This window comes from Lampris incognitus, chromosome 1 (assembly GCF_029633865.1).
Source record: "Lampris incognitus isolate fLamInc1 chromosome 1, fLamInc1.hap2, whole genome shotgun sequence".
Taxonomy (NCBI): Eukaryota; Metazoa; Chordata; class Actinopteri; order Lampriformes; family Lampridae; genus Lampris; species Lampris incognitus.
The window spans coordinates 66,232,827-66,252,009 of record NC_079211.1 but is presented as its reverse complement, the minus strand read 5'-3'; the positions used below and the strand labels follow the sequence as shown (position 1 = coordinate 66,252,009).

Genomic DNA, 19,183 nt, shown 5'->3' with positions numbered 1-19,183 from the left:
ACTGTTATAGTTATTACATAGCGGGGTGCGAGCTTCCGGGAGGGTGTTTGGAGGGGCAGGTCCCTGGCCAGCAGCCAGACCCGCCGTCACGGACGGTAGGCCGGGGCCCGACGCCGGTTGGCGCCGCGCTGGGACCGCTCCACAGATTTAACCAGAGTGGTACGGGCAGCCTTCCAGATGCGGCGTGTTGTGGATTTTTCTTATCCTTTTAATGGGCTCTTTCCCCAGCAACCTCTGGGAAGAATACTCATCGGACAAATATTGGAGCAAACAGAAAATCTTTAATGCATCTGCAGATGGAGAGTCATATAGTCACAGAAGTCAATCTGTGAGGATATGCTCTAACTTGAGCTGGAGGTAGGGTTTTTTTATAGAGCAGTCCGTCGCGTCATACCCTATGTTCCTTGCATTAACCAAGGTATTGTCTTACAAAGGAATGCAGGAAAACATCTACGTTAATCATGTTCTGTGTCCGGTGTGTGTCTGTGGGTTCGTTGCACCTGTCTTTGCTGCACCGGGCAGTTCCTGGGATGCGGCAACGGGGAGGCAAGCATGATAACAGTTGGTATGTGGCCCCATCGGAGGCAAGCATGATAACAGTTGGTATGTGTGTCTGCAGTGAGTGAGAAGTTTCATACACACAGAGAAGTGGAAAACTACAGAGTACATACGGAGTGCATATGGAGTACATTTTGTACTCCACAATTCCCCCCTTTTGTTCATTATTGAACAATGAGAGCAATAGGTAACATGGAAATAATGGAAATCAGCACACATATCACGCACACACAATAATAAAAAGTATCATTCAAACGGGGGAGTCACTGTCATCGGAGGAGGCGTAGGAAGATTCAGAACCGAAGTCCTTGTGGGGGGATGGGAAAGAGGGGAACAGCAGTGGTGGAGAGGAGGGAGACGAAACAAGGTCCCCGTCCTGTTGGGCAAGGAGGTGATAATACACGAGCTGAGTAGCAATGAGGCTGCGTATCACACGCCGAACTATGGGCACGATGCAGCAGGTGAGGAGTAGCAGGACACCCAGGAAAAGTGATGCTGCTATGACTCGGCGAGTAAAAGACATCAGGACCCATTATCTGCATCAGCATCTCCGACATGAACTGCACCGGATCTTTACCGGCCGCACCGCCTTCAGGAATGTTCAGTACATGGAGATTGGCCCTCTGAGATCAGTTCTCGAGGTCGTCGATTCGGTCCTGCAGAGACAGGTTTTGGGTTCGGAGCATTTTGATGGTGGACTCAGCTGCAGTTAAACGTTCAAAGTTGTCACTGGTTACAGACTCCACAGAGGCAAGGCGATTTCAGACTCTCAAAGCCAAACCCAAACCTATGGTCTCCAGAGCTAGGAAGCTGGTGCTAGTCTCATCTAGACAACCAGAGAGTCTTCATGTTGGAGGATTGGCTGAGCCAGGAGCAGACCACCCTCACCTCCTCTCTCACCCGGAAGCTGACCGGGACACCTTGGAGACCACCCTCACACAGACACAGCTCCTACAGCCGCGTTATGTGGCGGGTTGCTCTTTGTTCTGTCCAGCCGGGAGGTTGTCTTCCCGTGGAGCATACCCCGGGGCCCTGGACCCGGTACCACGGGAGTGGGGGTGTTACCCAGCTCGTCTGGAGGAGGGGGAGGAGCAGGTGGTGACAATATCTGGAGGGAAAAACTTTCAGAGAGAAACTGCACAACACTGAAAACACTGTCATTCCAGGATTCTGAAGATTCGTAGTCAACTTGATTCAGTGTTCTTCAGATACTTCCGCTATGATCTAAATTCGTATCCGTCTGCTTCTTATGAAGTAAAAAAATCAAAGAAATCTGTACAGAAGAAGGCTCACAACCATTCTAGATTTCAATTCCTCATTCCCACTACCCCTCGTTTTACACAAGAACAGAACACATTGTGTCAACTCATTTAACCATGAAGAACAAAAATGAAATTATGACATGATCAGTTTGTATGTTAGTTGTTAGTAAACCACAAACACTTTCATGCAGTGAAATGAATCTGACTTTCATTTCATCCAAGCTGTCCACAAATGTTCCGAAGTCTGTAATGTTGTACTTATCTTAAATAAATTCTCTTTAAAACTAAAACAGATGAGGGATGATAAAGATAGCTGTCCCAGATCCTGAACGTCCAAACAAACTTAAATTAATAAAACCATGAGGTATCTTGTAAACCATTGAAACAATGAGCTGTTTGAAGACAAAAAACAAATGCCCCCCACCTTAACTAAATGAAACAACAAGAAGCCCCTTTTCAAGGCCCCAAAAAGAGGGAGGGGGTTTCAAAGGAAAGAAACGCTCACTTAACAATACAAAGAAATTGATGTACCCAGCCAAAACCAAATAAATCAAACCAAAAATGAGTCTTATGAGGAGGCTCAAACTCATGGTAAAAAATAACAATAGACATTTAAAACACATGACTCAGTAGGTTTCATTCATATTTAAATAAAATGTAATCGTCCTCCACCCAAGAAATTGTCAAAGAAATGAATACCCTCTTTAAAAACAACATCATAAAATTCACACCTTAGTGTTGAAAAACAAAACAAGTTCAATTTAGCACAGAGGAAAGTCAACATAAAAACAAATGAACCAATGGGTGTCTTCTAATGGAAAGAAAAACAACAACAGCTTAAAACAACATAACTGTGGTTTACACTGTCCCTGTTACTCTCAAGGCAACCCCCCATCCCCCCAAGGTGTGAAGTGGGTAGGCAGTTGGTTCCCACCAGTTATTCTTAAAAAAAAAAAAATCTCAGTAACAGAAAGAAAAACAGAATAGGTAAAATTACAAATATTGCAACTGTGGCGTTGGACATAACAGAGCTTTGCTTAATAGTTCAGAAAATGAAACAGGGACAGGGTATCCTTCGGTTTAGGGGAATCCTAAAAGAAGTGAGGACAGGATCAACTTAAAGTGAAAAATACACCACAAAAACTTTTTCAATGCAACAAAAACAAAAAACAAAAAACAAAAACCGAATGGATATATTCCATTTTATATGAGGTACCTCAAAAAGAAAAGAAATAGATTTCTTGAAAGGATTTAAATAATCAATGCTTCAGGTTGGTGACTTTCTAAAGCCAGTTGCCAATCAAACAGGAACAAAAGCCGGGTTGGGTCTGATAAGGATGCTAAACGAGGTGGTCTCTGAAAAACCCCTCTCACCCCCCAATTGTCAGGAAAACAAAAGGTTTGGAAAAGCCAAAACAAAACCTCCCCCAGCTTTTATATCCTCATTTAAGCCACCCGCAAGCACTTGCAACTTCTAAACACCACAAAATGGCCAGACGGAAAAACACCACGGAACAAACTATGAACACATACACAGACAAGTCATATCAAACACAAAAGCCAGTCAGGGTCAGTCAAGGTGCGGTTTGGTACCAATGGTTTCGTGTCATAGTCCTCTGTACTTTTTTTTTCTTTCCCTACTTTCACACTCTTTCTCCCACATTTCCAAAATTATTTCTTGCTCTGCCACATACTCTAACCATTTTGTAAGAATCTTTTCCCTTTCTAAGACCTTCGCTTTTCCCTTTTCCATGGACTGTCGGACTTTCATTAGTTTATTCTTGCTCAAAGTTCCTTCAACAGGAACCTCATGATCCTGTATCCAGGCTAAAACATGTTTTACCGAGTCTTCACCATATTTCCTTATTATCTGGTAGATCGCACCCTCCATATCTATCGGGGGCAGTTTACTGCCCTTGTTTCCTTTTTTTTCCTAGTTTTTTTTTCCACTTAATCCTACCAGTTCAACAGAGTCTCACACGTTTTCGTTAAATACATACGAATTTAATCAAATACATTTCGTGACTATATACGAAAAGAACGTATCACTATAACGGGCGTCGACTTCCTGGTTCCCGGTTTACGTTGTCCGGCTATAGTTTTCCGGTGGAAACAAACACATGTTTTATTTGGAGGAAATAAAATAAAATAGATGGATGGATTGTATTTTGTCATTCAGGAAGACATGACAACATGCAAAACTTACGTTTATTTGGTCCAACCGAGTAATGTTACGGAGAAACGGTGGTTAATGGTAGCCGTCAGTACGTGAATGACGTTATTTCGCGAATAGTGGGGACGAGCGGGCGGTCTGTGCATTATTGATATAATGTGAATTCTTACTTAATGTTGTAAACTGTTTATTTATTTAATTTGACAGGTTGAATTGCAGGTAGCCCACATTTTACATAGTAGTTAAAAGGTACCGTATAGACTTGTGTGCGCACATCTACTGCATTCTAGAACGGCAACACAAAACGTGCACTGTAATAATAACAATAATAATAATAATAATAATAATAATAAAAATAAGCAGTATCTTTAGGAAGGGATCGAGCGACCAAGGTAACAATGAAGGACGGACACGTTGTTATTGGAACTACACCTTCGTGCGCCAATCACAATGTCCCACGTGGACAACGGCGCTGCGCTCATTGCGACGTCGACCTTTTCTCTGGTAAGTTGAAGACATATCCATCAGGCTTTATCTTACGCATATAGTAGCATGTGCAGTTCTGGTTGAGAGCGTTTTGGCTACAATACACACGTTTCTGCCATGTTACTCCTTTGTTTGTCAAAGTATGGCCTAAACGTTTGGTCCAAATAGTTAATGAGAGTGGAATTAGATCGCTGATAATGTCAGCTAGCTAGCGTGCTAGCAAGCACGTTAGCTAGCTAGCATAGTCCGCAGAGCTAATGCGTTGCAAAGTGGGGAAGGGGGTTGCTATTTTTTGGAGAATGGAGAGCCTCACAAATGACTTTTTCTGGCTAACACCACAATTTCGTGTAACTGACTTGCTAACCTAGTTGACTAACAGTCCTTATAGCTTGTAATAGCAATAGCATGACATGAGCCCATGTTTTGCCACGAGTTGCTAGCTCATAGCTGCATTAGCCAACTCGGATCACCGGTATACTGTAGCTCGACCGGTCGGAGAAGATGAGGGTTTCTCTAACCTCCAAAAAAAGACAACATTGGATGAGTATTACTGTATGTGGCAATAGAGCCAACCTCTGTCATTCTGTCTGTCTGTCCTTCCGCCCACCCATCCATCCTTCTCTTTCATACTCCTGTCTATCTCTCAGTCTCTCACTCTCTTTTCTGTCAGTCTCTCACTCTCTTGTCTGTCTGTCAGTCTCTCACACTCTTGCTATCCGTCTCTCACGCTCTTGTCTATTTCATCCATGGCTTCCAACTTGGACCACATCCGCGACCACACTTATGGAATGCGCATTGGACACGCTTTCAACAATGAAGCTGTCTTGACTGGAGACATGTTGGACCAGGCCTATCAGGAGGGGAGGCGCATTGCACTTGCTCTGAGGCATGAAATTGATTATGCTTAAGACGTGGATGAGCACTTACTGGACGAGGCCTACCAGGAGGGGAGGGGCATAGCACTCCATGTGAAGCACGATGCTGTCCCAACTGAAGCCAGGGTTAGTGTTTTAATAGCGATATGTGTGGATTTACATTTTCAGTTTCAAAACAGTACCTTCATCATTATTTTTAAATTTCAGTCTTACAAGAATTGTCACACACAGAATGCGCAAAGAAAGGTCACTCAGCTGATAAAAAGGGACCATGCAGGACGAGGCAAGCCAAGAGGGAGATGTGGAGGACAGCGTCGAGCCTCAACTGCTGGTAACTCCTAAACAAATTTGAAATTCATTAAGTCTCATTGATTTACTATGTAACTAATCATTCATGTCACTGCTTCCCTGACTACAAAGTGATCACAGGATCAGTGTTTCCCTCATGATTGAAATATACTTGTGGCGGTAGCAGGGGTGGGGTATGATCAGACTCTGCTATTGCTAGATTTGATACTTTTCGATACGTTGGCAGCCATGAATATACTTGGGCAGCCTGCAAAGTATTTACTATGTGTGGGAAACCCTGCGGGTTCTAATGATTAGCCAATCAACGCCAAGGATGGGACTAACAGTGTTGTCAAGCTGTTGTTGAGCGTCGTCATTTGTAGTGTAATGAACATGTGAATAGATTGTTGCTATTTTGCCTTAACCTTCAAAACATGTTAGGGTTCTCCTAATCTCTTTCTATTCTTGCATGTCTTGTTTTACAGTCACATGCCCTGGTACGGAGGACTCCCAGGCCACGACTACTGCAGGGAATTCCCAGCCAAGAGCGTTTGCTCAAGAAGAATTTGGTAAGATTGTCCACATAGATCGCATCATCCTGAAATCTTAAAGATGCCACACAGGGTATCAATTGGCCATGGTATAGGACGCTATACTATTTGGGGTTATATCTCAGTAAAGCACCCTGCCACCATTCATTCATTGCACCATAGACATGTTTCACTTGGTCTGTAATACTGCATCTATAGATACAAATTTTGTCATTCACCCTGTTGATCCAAGTAATCCTTAGTTTAGATGTTTAGTAATTTGCAACTGATCAGACGTAATTATTCATATACAGGCATGGTATTGTTCAATTTTCAACGACCCTTTATGGCTTTTGAGCACTCAAATGGAAGTAGAGATTACAAGTTCTCTATTGCACCTTTAACATATTCAACATGCTTTTGCATTTCCTTCATAGACCGAAACATGGAGAGGCTGTCAATGACTTCTGGGTCATTCCGTACTGATGTGCCTGCTGTGCCTCTGCAAAGCTCCTCGTCTTGGTCCTTGCGTCAGCTGACAGCCCAAGAACAGTGGAAGGAAGCTCGGCCAGACCACCTGCAATATCTACTGGCAACTGAGGCTGTTGGCCAGGAGTTGTGCTCTTTCTGCCATCAGGCTGCTGTTATAAGGCTGGAGTCAGATGTCTGCAGCTCTCTTCAGTTTTTGTAAATAGTTTGGTTTACACACTGTTATCATAGGCTGAATAAATACGGAAGGACATGTCCTAACAAAAAGACATGGCTCAATCTTACTCCAATTATTCCAACCAAATGCAAAGTTGAAAATATATGGCACGTCTTATTTGCTTATGAAATAATTATCTGTTTTTCTTTGCGTAGGTGCAGAGACTGCCTTCCCGAGGAGTGGTTGTGTGAGGCCTGTGATGTGTTGCACCATAAAAGATGGCCACTCCACAACAGAGACAGCATGGTGGATGGCTTCCTCAAGGCCATCCCACCATCCACATGCTATACTAAAGGGGAAACCGGACACTACATCTCACACAAGCAAGGTACATATTCTATGTGTTTTTACTCACTCACTACTAAGGCATTATTTTATGTTCTCAAATTTTTGATCGGTAGTTATTTCTGTGAGAGTGTATGACATTAAAATATACATGTTTCTATTCTGTCTGTTATGCAAATAACATGTTTCTATTTTATTTTCTGTCAGCTTCCATTTTACCCACAGTGCGCGCACCACAGCTATGCTCATGTGAAGTTGCTGATGTCACTATGTATCCAGGCAGAGAAGTCATCCTTATCACCATAAACGGTAAAGAGTTGTCCTTTTATACTTCATATCTGTTAGCATAATGACATGCCATTGTCTAAATTGTTTAAATATATCACCAGGACGGTTCGACTTGCACATGCCTGTTCATGTGTGCAATATCTGCATGCAACGCTGGACCCCGGATCTTAAAGATCTAATCAAGAGTGGTTACTGGCCAGCCTCTTCACATTCCCAGACCCTGTACACTATTGACCTCTTCCACTCATTCCAAGACCTGAAGGTCATTTCACCTGGCTTTTCCAGGCAAGCTTTTGCAAAGTTGCTGGAACATCGCACTCGGCGTGCTGGAAGAGTAAGTGTAATAGAACAAATGTCTTCATAATTATTATTATATTGTTAAATAGACAATACTCATACGTTCATAATTATGTACACTTCAGTCAGGGCAAATCAATGGGGATGCGCTTCAGCAGAGCTTCCTGGAGTTCAGCTATTGCTTGTTTGAGGAGGACCAGCTCTGCTGTGCGACCCCGTTCACCTGCCCCGCCTGTACCCCAGAAATGGTGGCTGTGCAGCTGATGGAAACCGGAAGCTTTACCGCTTTAAACGATCCAGCGGGTGTGTCTTTTGGTTGTGGTCTTTTTGTTGAATTTGGTCTTTAGGACAACGGGAATGGTTTACTGATGTTATGGTTGTTTTTTTTCATTAGCTTCGAAAACACTGCATTTTTTGAAGGGCTGTTTCTTGCCAAGGACAGTAAGGTGTCAGCTTTTGTTGACACCATTAGGACTGCAGTGAAAAGCATAAGTCTTACACCAGCCAAGTATCCATTAATCATGTTGTTACTGTATGTACTCACCACATACTAGTGGGCTATTCAGCTACTCCCGATACCAATGGGTATTAAGTGAAAGGAATGTTAATGATGCTGTAGTACCTGTGTTTCAAATGTTTCTGTTAATGCACTGTTCTCACAGACGCAAGGCAAAGCAACATGCGGTGCTTTGCAGTGGGCAGCAGCCAGGGAAACCTCACAGAGGGCCAGTAAACTCGATGAGGAGGGCATTGAGGTAGCCGTGTGTCGCCATGGCTACCTCTTGAAAGGCCTAAATATGTACCGGGGTGAAATTTTTGCCTACCCTCTGTATCTCCAGAGAGAAATTCAGGCCACAGCAAATGTCAAATTCTTTGCCATGGATGTCACCTGCAAGTTCTGGCCATACCTCCAAAAGGTAGTGGCTGCCCTTCCACCACTCCAGGGGCTCTTGCAGATGAGGCCATTCCTCAGCATCATGCATGCCAGGGCTCATGCCACAAAGTGTGAGGTATATTTTCATTTTTTCAATTTATTATGTATTGTTTTATAAAGAAACAATATTGAGATTCAGCTCAAGATTCCATGTCAATTTTCATGGACTGCTGCTAATATCAGTGTTCAGTCCATTGTCATTGGCAGGGGCAGGGTTCTCCGGGTGTTTCGTGATCAAAGGCAGGGCCACTGGTACTTTTGATCAATCCAGCTTCCTGACTACATTCATTGTCTCCTTTAACAGCTTAAATGGAGTGGCAGGAATCAGGAGGGAGCGGGCACAACGGCTGGTAAAGAGGTTGAGCAGGTGAACAGCTACCTCTCCCGTTGTGCTCTGACAACAAAATATATGTCTAAAGCAGGTTGGTCACTTTCAGCACTTTTCCAGCACCCAATCCCTACTCATCTCAACTCTACTCTCTTCAACTGTACCTTACTGTACTCACTCTCACTTCGTTTTCTAATTTTCTGTTAAAAAAGTGGCATTGTATCTATCCTGAAGTGTGTCATATTCTCAAATTGTTCTATAATTTGCGGTCCATAATGACATCCTCTACTTCCAACAGCCTGTGTGGACATGCTGACTGTCCATGCAATGGAATGGAACAGGCACAAGGGAGACAATCTCCACAAGGCCCTCTCCACAAGATATGTGAAGGTATGTCCTGTATTCATGTTTGTTGTATCATTATGTGTTTGTGTATCTGGTTAAACCCACATGCGTGAAGCAGATTTGGGTGACTGTACCTGACTTGAAATTGACGCTGAAAATATTTCTGCCTTCAGACTTGTCAAAGAGCTGTGAAGGAGACAGCTAGACTTCTAGAGCTCAGAGAAGAGGTCCATTGCTCAGAGGAGATGGCACTGCAGTGGGTTATGGATGTTCAGGAATGGGCTGGGGGTAAGGATGACAGGAAATCATATCTCTCCCATCTCTTTTTGTCCTTTTTTTGCATTTATATCTGTACTTTCAGAAGTAGCTGTTATTGAATGCTGAAAAAGTAGTGCAATACATATACAAACTGTGAAGTAGGTGTGCGATTAAATGATTTTGTTAGATTAAATATCTATATCTGGTATTCCTTTACTATTTCCCAATTCTGTAGAGACAACAGATGCTACCAGTGATCAACGATCCCTGCAACAACAGTCCATTGAGGGGCTTCGTCTGAGCCTTCACCACAGAAAACAGAGCCTCTACAGTCAAAATGGTATGGTAAAATTTCAAGTATTTATTTGTATCATATGTAATGGACAATACATGTACATGATCACTTACCCATTCACTACATTGTCAGTTGTTTTTGTGCTACTTTTGTCTTGTTAGACAGCAACAAGCTTCGTCACCGCCTGCGCAAAAATTTGGCGAAAGACAAGCGGCGTCTCTTCGAACAGATTGCCGAATACAACAGGCTGGTGTCAGAGATGCAGATCAATGTGGCAGTGGTCGAGAGGTCGCTGGCTGGACACTGTGTCACACATATGGCCATGGGAGGTGCACAGCAGTGGTACGTGCCTTTTGAGATGCTCAAATGTGTGTGTTTTGAGACCCAGGGTATAATTATATAGAATATAAGTTACGGAACTATGCCCTGATCATGCATCATAAAGTGACATTTAGCAAGTCAATAGGGGATCTTTTGTATAACTTACAGGATCATCAGTGAACATCAGCACCAAGAGACGAGTGCATGACCAGCAGATGCTGACCACACGCCTGCAAGAGGAGAGGAGCATCCTGGTTTTGGAGATGGCCCAACACTGCACTTCATTGCGAAACCTGGCCTCGGCTCTCAGGACCAAGATTATAAGTGAGGGTATGTTGAAAAAAAAACTGTTTTCCACTCATGTTACTGCCATCCCACCAAAAAAACTTTTACAACACAAAATCAGCAGGCATTTGATTAGATGTTACATACTATCAGAATCCTTACTATAGGTTTGTGTATTGTCTTGTTTTGAATGTCAGCAGAGGGAAGTGAAGGACTACGATGTCTTCTTATTCGAAGACTTTCGGAAGTGGAAGGTAGTTTGCGGTTGGTCCTACACCACTACCAGGCTGCTTTGGGGCCACATGCATCTCTCCTTGGAGGCTTGGATGATGAAGAGGAAAGTGAACCTAGCAGTTCGGAAGAGAGTGAGGAGGAGGCTGAAGAGGAGGCAACCTAGGTAGCCCTGGCAGCACATCATCCCCCACCCTCATCCATCTCCACTGGCTCCCAGTCAAGAGCCGTATCTCCTACAAACTCCTCCTACTCACCTACAAATCCCTCCATGCCCTCGCCCCCCAATACTTGTCTGACCTCCTCCACCAGTACACTCCATCCCTGAACCTACGGTCCTCTGACCTGGGTCTGTTCTCCACACCCATACTAAGCTGCAGACTTTTGGTGACAGAGCCTTCAGTGTGGCGGCCCCTACCCTCTGGAACTCTCTCCCTCCTGACATCCATGGCGCCCCAACCCTGGACACTTTTAAAACAGCCCTCAAAACACACCTTTTTACCAAGGCTTTTCCCCATTAGTTAGTTTAGTTTAGTTAGGTTAATTTTCCCCTTTTTTGCTGCTGCCCCCCACTGCCCCTCCCGACCCCTTACCTGACCCTGTAAAGCGACCTTGGGTTTTTTGAAAGGCGCTATAGAAATCTTGAGTTATTAATATTATTATTAGGTATCCTCCTGGGGTATGCATGGTTGTTTGCCTGTGTAACAGGATTCATTTTGTTTGTATGTTTCACTAGATTTTTATGTCTAATTTGCTATTGTTTATTTGTTTTTCTGTTTCTGTGATCGCCTGTCTTGTTTAATTTTTCATTTTATTGATTTATTTACTTTATTTTAATATCCTGATTATTGATTGGCCACATTTAATATCCTGATTACTGATGGGCTATGAGCTGGGACATTGGCGGGGTCGTGAACTCTTAGGTCTCTGTCTCTTTCCCGGGTCTGGCTGTTGTGGGCAGAGGTTAGTAATGCCAGGAGCTCTATGTACATCCTTTTTATGAGAAGCTAGAATGTTTGAATGTCCATAATGTTTGATTTAAATATCTCTAAATTGCCATGTGTATTATAGGTATGACTGTGTAGTGAAAATGTCATTTTTTTACGAATAGTTTAAGCAATGAGAGTGACGACGACGATTTATGTTGTTGAAGCTGAAGCTAGCTGGCCAATAATGCTAAGCTGGGAAAGAGTCCTGCGATCAAATCTTTTTGCTCTGTGATTACTCTACGCAGATGGGCTCAATAAATGGTGGATGCAGTACATCGGTCTCCAGACTGCTCAATGACCATACACCACGCAGAGTGAGCTGGTAACACCTGTATGTGCCTGTTAATTGTGAAATAAAGATATTGAAAATACTGTGATCACTTTTTTATTTGATTTTTTTCCTACAATATTGTGCCCTGTGGTTATAAACAGAGAAAATCTATTTAAAGGGTGTAGAGCTTACCATGCTTACCTTACTTGTTTCTCACTCAGGTCCTACCGATTGTTATCATTTCCTTGTTTGATTGTCACTGATATATGTGATATATGTAATTGGCAACATTAAGTTTGAAAATAGAAGAAGAAGAAGAAGAACCCTTTATTAATCCTCTTGGAGAAATTCTGTGATGTGTTGCATGCTGAATTGCACCCTAGCATGCATGTCTTTAATGGCAGGAGAAAACCGGAGAACCCGGCGGTAACCCACACAAGCACGGGGAAAACCTGCAAACTCCACACAAAAAGGACCAAGGGATGGGATATAGGCTATATATCCCATATACATATAAATATGATTTTAGCAGTAGTGGAACAGTTTTTACGATTTATTAGGGGATAAAATTGATTAAAGTTAAGGCTGTGATATAAGCTAGCTGGAGGATGCATAAGTTACACCTCCCAGTCATTTGGAAATGTAGTTAACGAAATGAAGATATTATAATTATAATACGCTGTTCAGTGCATAATGTTTACTTAGATATTATTATGAAGACGTTGCCTTTGACGACGTGAATGAGCGTTTCCATTCCTGTGTAGGCTACTTAAAAACATGAAATGACGTAGGTGACAAAGAATGTTGAGTGGGCCTACGCAGAAGATATGAATCAATAGACAATCCCGCATTACGCAGAACGATGTTGCTTAGCAACACGCGCGAGGCTTGGAAGGTCAACACTACTGATTGGCTGAGATTGTTCGCGGCGTTCTGGCACCTCACGTGGAGGAAAGCCAATTGGCCAGAATTGTTCACATAGTTCTGCATGTTTTATGCTTTTAACGTCACTCAGAGGGCTTCTAATGTTGAAACAGTCCCACATTCTGTGGACAGTAATGCACCTTCTGATCTTAGAAACGTATAGAGTGAAATGATAATTCATTCAGATTGTAACCCTAATATACCGTAACCCTGCTCAGCATCTCACTGAACTACAAATATGGGCGCCATGTTGCATGTTTGTATTGACATTCTTATGGGTGATGTAGTTTATTAATAAAACATAGCATTATCTTCTAAGTTATAAATCTATTTTAGGTGGGAATCTCAAGATATGTTATTTCTACCAATATATACAACGTAATTGCGCTGTGTGAGTTTACATCACGTTCAAGCCACTCCCCCAGCTCGGACGTGCCGGAAACATCCGAGCGCTCGGCTCGCGCTCTGAGGAGACGAGCGCTGCACTGCACTAGGTGTTTGCCATCATCCATCAGGCACACCTGTGGCAATCAGGCAGCCTCCTACAAGAAGCCTCCCAGAATGTCTCTCAGTGCTTCGACGTACTGAACCCTGCGGTGAAGTTCTGATAAGCCCTCCAGCGTTCCTTGCTTTCTGTTTATTCCCCAGTGTCTTATCTTCGTGTCTCTGTTTCCTCCCAAGACTCTCCCTCCGCGATTTCCACGGCTCCCCGCGTCTCCCTCGTCCCCAGCGACCTTCACGTTTCTCCCCGGACCTCTCCTGCGATCTCCCCCCTTGTCCCTCTATCTGGACCCCTCCTTTCGGACTCGACTTCCCGGATCTCGGACCTGGACTTTCTCGGACAACCCCTCTTGGATCACGGACTGGACTTTCTCGCCAGGTGCACGCACATTTTTTCAACACCTCCTGGTCATTTACATACCGCACCACACATTGGCTAAAAACACTCACACATAGTTATTCACGCAAACCACGGGACACCACACATAGTTTATTCACACATCCCACTAACAGAACGCCTTTTTTCACCATACATTTCCCTCCCACAATAAAACCCCCCTTTGTAGACTTAGAAGTCATCTCGTGTCTGTCTGTCTTGGGTTTCGCCACACGGGTCAGGTTCTGGTGCGCGAGCATAACATATGCGTTTTCAAATGTGACCTCTGGTCAGTGTTCAAAGGTCAATATCTGAGCCTAGGGTCAACTCAAATCTTTCATATTTGCAGGCTTTCTTCTGGAAGCAAAGGCCTTTCTGAAGATATCTTTGGTTTGGCTCTAGCATAAAGGAAGCTCAATTTCCAAACCCTAGCCAAAAACCATGCATGGTCTATAAGGCCATAAGTTCCATGGCAGGTTGAACTGTCAAGTCACAGGGTTGGAATTTTTTGTTGTAGAACACAACCAAACACATTTTGGAAAGATCTAACATATATCTAAACATATATGTTAGACTTAGTTCTGGAGTGTGCTGTATTTCAGAGAAACAGTGTTTTGAAGTTACACCCCCCCCATAGACTTCAATTTTAATTTGCCTCTCACATGGTGTTATTGGAGTACAGTGTATGTAATCTTGCATGAAATACTACAAATAACATATTCAATGGAGCCAGCGATTCTGCTTATCTTGAGTCTGGGCTTATGTGTCTAACACGCTGCCTTCCAGAGATATGGCCTCAGAGTCTCCTTCCCAGGGAACACATTGTCACTAATCTATCGATAATAAACATTTGCTGCATTACAACTCAGTGGTGTTCTCAGTGGAAGTCTCGTCAGTTCTTGCCTATTGATTGATAGCAAAACTTCCACCCAGACCCTCCACTGTCCTGTCACCCACACAGACACAACTAAGCCATAGCCACAACCCTTATCTTGCTGAGGTCAAAAGGTGAAGTAAACAATGAAAACCCCATAGAGGATGGATGGATGGATGGATGGATGAGTGGACGGATGGATGGAGGAACACTTGGACACCAGCATACTGAAGATAGAAGGCTTATAACTTATAACCTCTTCACCTACAAACATATGTTTGGTCTCTAATGAAAGAACCTCTTTGAGGTTGCTTGCTCAATATTTAGATTATATGCATGTCATTGTGACATACAGTATCCTAATGACAGAAACACACTGAAGTCTCTTGACGAAGCATGCCTTATAAGATAGGCTACACCGAGCTTCAACGGGCTAGCAGGCTGCTGCGGATCTTCACTGTTCTTTGCTATAGCGGGGGTCATTAAAATATCTATTTAGCTGTCTATCAATATAGCTGTCTGTCAATCTATCTATGTAATGTGTGTCACCAGCGACAATTTGACATGTAGCTATGCAGCCCACGGCGGTAAGGTGCCGCGAGAGGTACCGATCATCGGCGCCCTCTGTAACCGGAGAAGGGTGCTCATGTCCGGGTAGCCTACGCCCTGAGCGCCGGTGTTGTGCCCAAATCCCACTCCCCGACAGAATCTCACTCCCCTTCACATAAGCGGTTGTAGCTCCGGTTGTGGGGGTGATAGAGACATGAGCCCGACATGTTTTTATACGCATGAGTCCCCTGAACACATAGAAACCAACCCCAAGTCGATGCTTTATCGACCGAGTTATGGTCACTTTTCTGCACCTACCCCTAACCACCTAGCCTGGGTAGGCAAGACGCAAAATGGAGGCATTTGCCGGTGTGGGAGTAGGTGCGGAAAATAAGCTATAGCTCGGCCGAGAAAGCGCCGATCGACTTGGGGTTGGTCTCTCCGTGTTCAGGAGACTCTGGCGTATATAGAAGTATATTGGCTCATGTCTCCAGCACCGCCACAGCCGTAGCTACAACCACTTACGTGAAGGGGAGTGAGATTTGGGCACCTTAACTGAGAGTTAGAGAAGTTGAAAGCAACTTCCGGTCACGTGGCTTTGGTAGAACGCAGGTGAACCTTCGGCTAAGCAACTCATCCCTTTCAAGGGCAGATCACTTCACAACTGCATGTGATGGCACATTTACCTCCATATGTGTCGGGGCTGTACCTTGATTGTCTCTCCATGGTCCTGTAAGTTCTTTCTAAATAGTAATTATTGTTATAATTTAAAATATAATGTCGCTTGAAATTGTGTATTAGAATTATTGAAAAAGTCAAGTGGTCAATGATTTGGAAATGATAGGCCTCTGCAAATGTGATGTTTCGTCCAGTTGTCAGATAATACTTCCGCCTTCTCTGAATTCGTCGACGCTGTTCATGCATTGTAGTCGTGTCATCCAATCCGTCTTCTTGGGTTAGGGTTCATTGTTTCCACTTCCAAATAGTATCTCTTGAAACCATTATAGTTACTTATAACCATTATAGTTACTGCGAAATTTGAAATTGACCAACAAAATGTACATTCTTTGCTTGGTCATATTGGCTCAGGCAACACTATTTGTTTTATTTGATCAGATCTACTACCGGTTACAAATAGTTTCCTCACCTTTGTTGACATATGAAGAGTGCAGGTATTGTGTAGAACACAATCCCTGTACTGACATATAGGCTTTACTAAATGATGTTTTTTGGGTCATTCTACCTATCTATCCCTTCGACATCTGTTTATGTGCAACGTACACTGACAGAATAAATATATAGCTTTTCAGATTCAATTGTTGCATTTTGTCCGCCTTCTCTTGATGGCACCAGTTACCATGTTGAAAAAATACCACCTATCCACAACAAACACACTATTCATAATAGCGAAAGCAAGGAGGAACTCAAAGTCCAATGTCTCATTTTCATTCATTTATTCGAGTCATCTCGATGTTCTCTTTCGGCTGCCAGGAAGGGGGCCATTCCTCTCCACTGAAAACAAACAAAATAATATCAATAATAATAATAACAACAGATAATATCAATGTGGTATCATTTGTGTGTTGTGTCAAATTCAGTACTGTCCTGCTTGTTTTGTAACTTAACAGGCTAATTCCTGCTCTTGTTGGCACCACCACAGACTTGGTGGAACATCTTTGTACAGCCCTGAGTCTGAGTGTGATGTTTAAGTTGAGTGCTGCATTCCTTCCTCCTACTCTGACAAGTCCAGGTGATAACGGTTTCAAAAAAAATACTGGGTACATACAATACTGGGCAGGGCTGCCAGTCCACAAAAATCTCTGCTTTGCCCTATTGAGGGGAGAGAGAAAAATAAAGAATGAGTTACCAATTGAGTAAGGAACATTGGTGCAATGTTGGTGTATGATTAATTATTTCCAGAATTGATACAAAACATGCTATGTCTACGCTTAAAAAGCCCAATAGTTCGCATTAACAATGCTGTGTAGTGTCACAGCGAGGATAATATAATTTAAAGGTCTTGCATCTTATCTTATGTCTTTCTAACCTTTCTCACTCTGGTAGTGCTCAAACTCCTGATAGGGAAAACCTCCAGCGCACTGTGATAGGAGCACTCTGAAAATAGCAAAAGCATACATTAGTAAAGCGTGGAGTTGTGGTGACCAAATGGAGAGGTGAAATTACGAATGTCCAACAGCTTTCACACATAGTCTGTTTGAACACTGAATGGCATTCAACATCACCATGGTATGTTTTGAGAGATGAGAACACCTCAATCATACCAGACTATGCAACAAACAACCACACACTGGTCCGCTTGTACTCCTGTGTGGTCTCTGGCCACTTCGAAGTGAAGTGCTGAAGCTTTTAGTGATTAATTAAGAAAGATTTCATTGAAAAATGAAGCGGTAGCTCGGCCAATGGGTGAAAGAGATGCCAAATGGTTTTGTTAACAGAATGTGGTCTTCTAGAATTTAAAGCCCCTGGCAACCCAGATCCACAATGTCCTTCTAATTACGTAATTGAGGGTCCTATGTACATAATAAGCATCTCGAAGTATTAGAAATTCGTTTAAATCCGAATCCGTAATATTGTCATTTTTGATTTTGTAATGCTTGTTTCAGTAGGGTTGAAATGGGCGGGGTTATGGTCACAGTTTATGACGTCATAAATCCAACCAATCATGAACAAATTCACGACAGTTGTCCCACCCCCAACACTGTCTCGCTTGTTGCTTGAAAAACAGTGATGAGTCCGAGTCTTACTAACCTTTTCTATCTATCTCCCGCTCCCCGTCATGCCTCTCTGTGCTGTCCCCGGGTGCACATCTATCGGTGACAACGTGTCATTCTTTTATTCCCCCACTGGTGGAGAAACAGTGGACCACGTGTCTGGTGAGCCGCGGTGGTGTTGTCAGGAACAGCAGCCACATATGCAGCGCACATTTCCCTCAAGACCACTTCCAACACTTCAGCCAAAAACACATGGGGTTTGCCAAACGGCTGCGTTTCAACAACACATTTAGGCTACGCGTTTTGACAACACATTTAGGCTACACGATTGGCAAAGCTGTTGTTCCTCAGCGTTGCACTGTGCCTGGTGGTGGATCCACTTTTGTCTTTTTGAAAGGCAGTTTTTCGGTTTGGCGGATTATACAAACTTAGTGGCGGGTTCGTTACCCTCTTGGTATAGGCTAGTTTATATACACAAACTTTTAGACAATGTGATGTTGCTTTCTAGCAGATGGAAGCGAAGGGAGGCACCTCACGCAAAACAGAATCAATGGAACTGTTAAGCTCGCGCACCAGAACCTGACCCGTGTGGCGAAACCCAAGACAGACACGAGATGACTTCAAAAGCTACCAAGGGGGGTTTTATTGTGGGAGGGAAATGTATGGTGAAAAAAGGCGTTCTGTTAGTGGGATGTGTGAATAAACTATGTGTGGTGTCCCGTGGTTTGCGTGAATAACTATGTGTGAGTGTTTTTAGCCAATGTGTGGTGCGGTATGTAAATGACCAGGAGGTGTTGAAAAAATGTGCGTGCACCTGGCGAGAAAGTCCAGTCCGTGATCCAAGAGGGGTTGTCCGAGAAAATCCAGGACCGAGATCCGGGAAGTCGAGTCCGAAAGGAGGGGTCCAGATAGAGGGACAAGGGGGGAGATCGCAGGAGAGGTCCGGGGAGAAACGTGAAGGTCGCTGGGGACGAGGGAGACGCGGGGAGCCGTGGAAATCGCGGAGGGAGAGTCTTGGGAGGAAACAGAGACACGAAGATAAGACACTGGGGAATAAACAGAAAGCAAGGAACGCTGGAGGGCTTGTCAGAACTTTACCGCAGGGGTTCAGTACGTCGAAGCACTGAGAGACGTTCTGGGAGGCTTCTTGTAGAAGGCTGCCTGATGGATGATGGCAAACACCTGGTGCAGTGCAGCGCTCGTCTCAGAGCGCGAGCGCTCG

General features: G+C 43.7%; 1 long non-coding RNA gene across 1 annotated transcript; it reads right to left on the bottom strand.

The window, feature by feature from the left end:
* Positions 1 to 17,006: 17,006 nt before the first annotated feature.
* Positions 17,007 to 18,816, bottom strand: LOC130113758 (uncharacterized). Its single transcript, XR_008810356.1, has 3 exons — positions 18,776 to 18,816; positions 17,277 to 17,344; positions 17,007 to 17,059 (listed from the first exon to the last, which is right to left on the bottom strand). It is a non-coding gene; the product is annotated as an uncharacterized LOC130113758 (long non-coding RNA).
* Between the last annotated feature and the right edge of the window lie 367 nt (positions 18,817 to 19,183).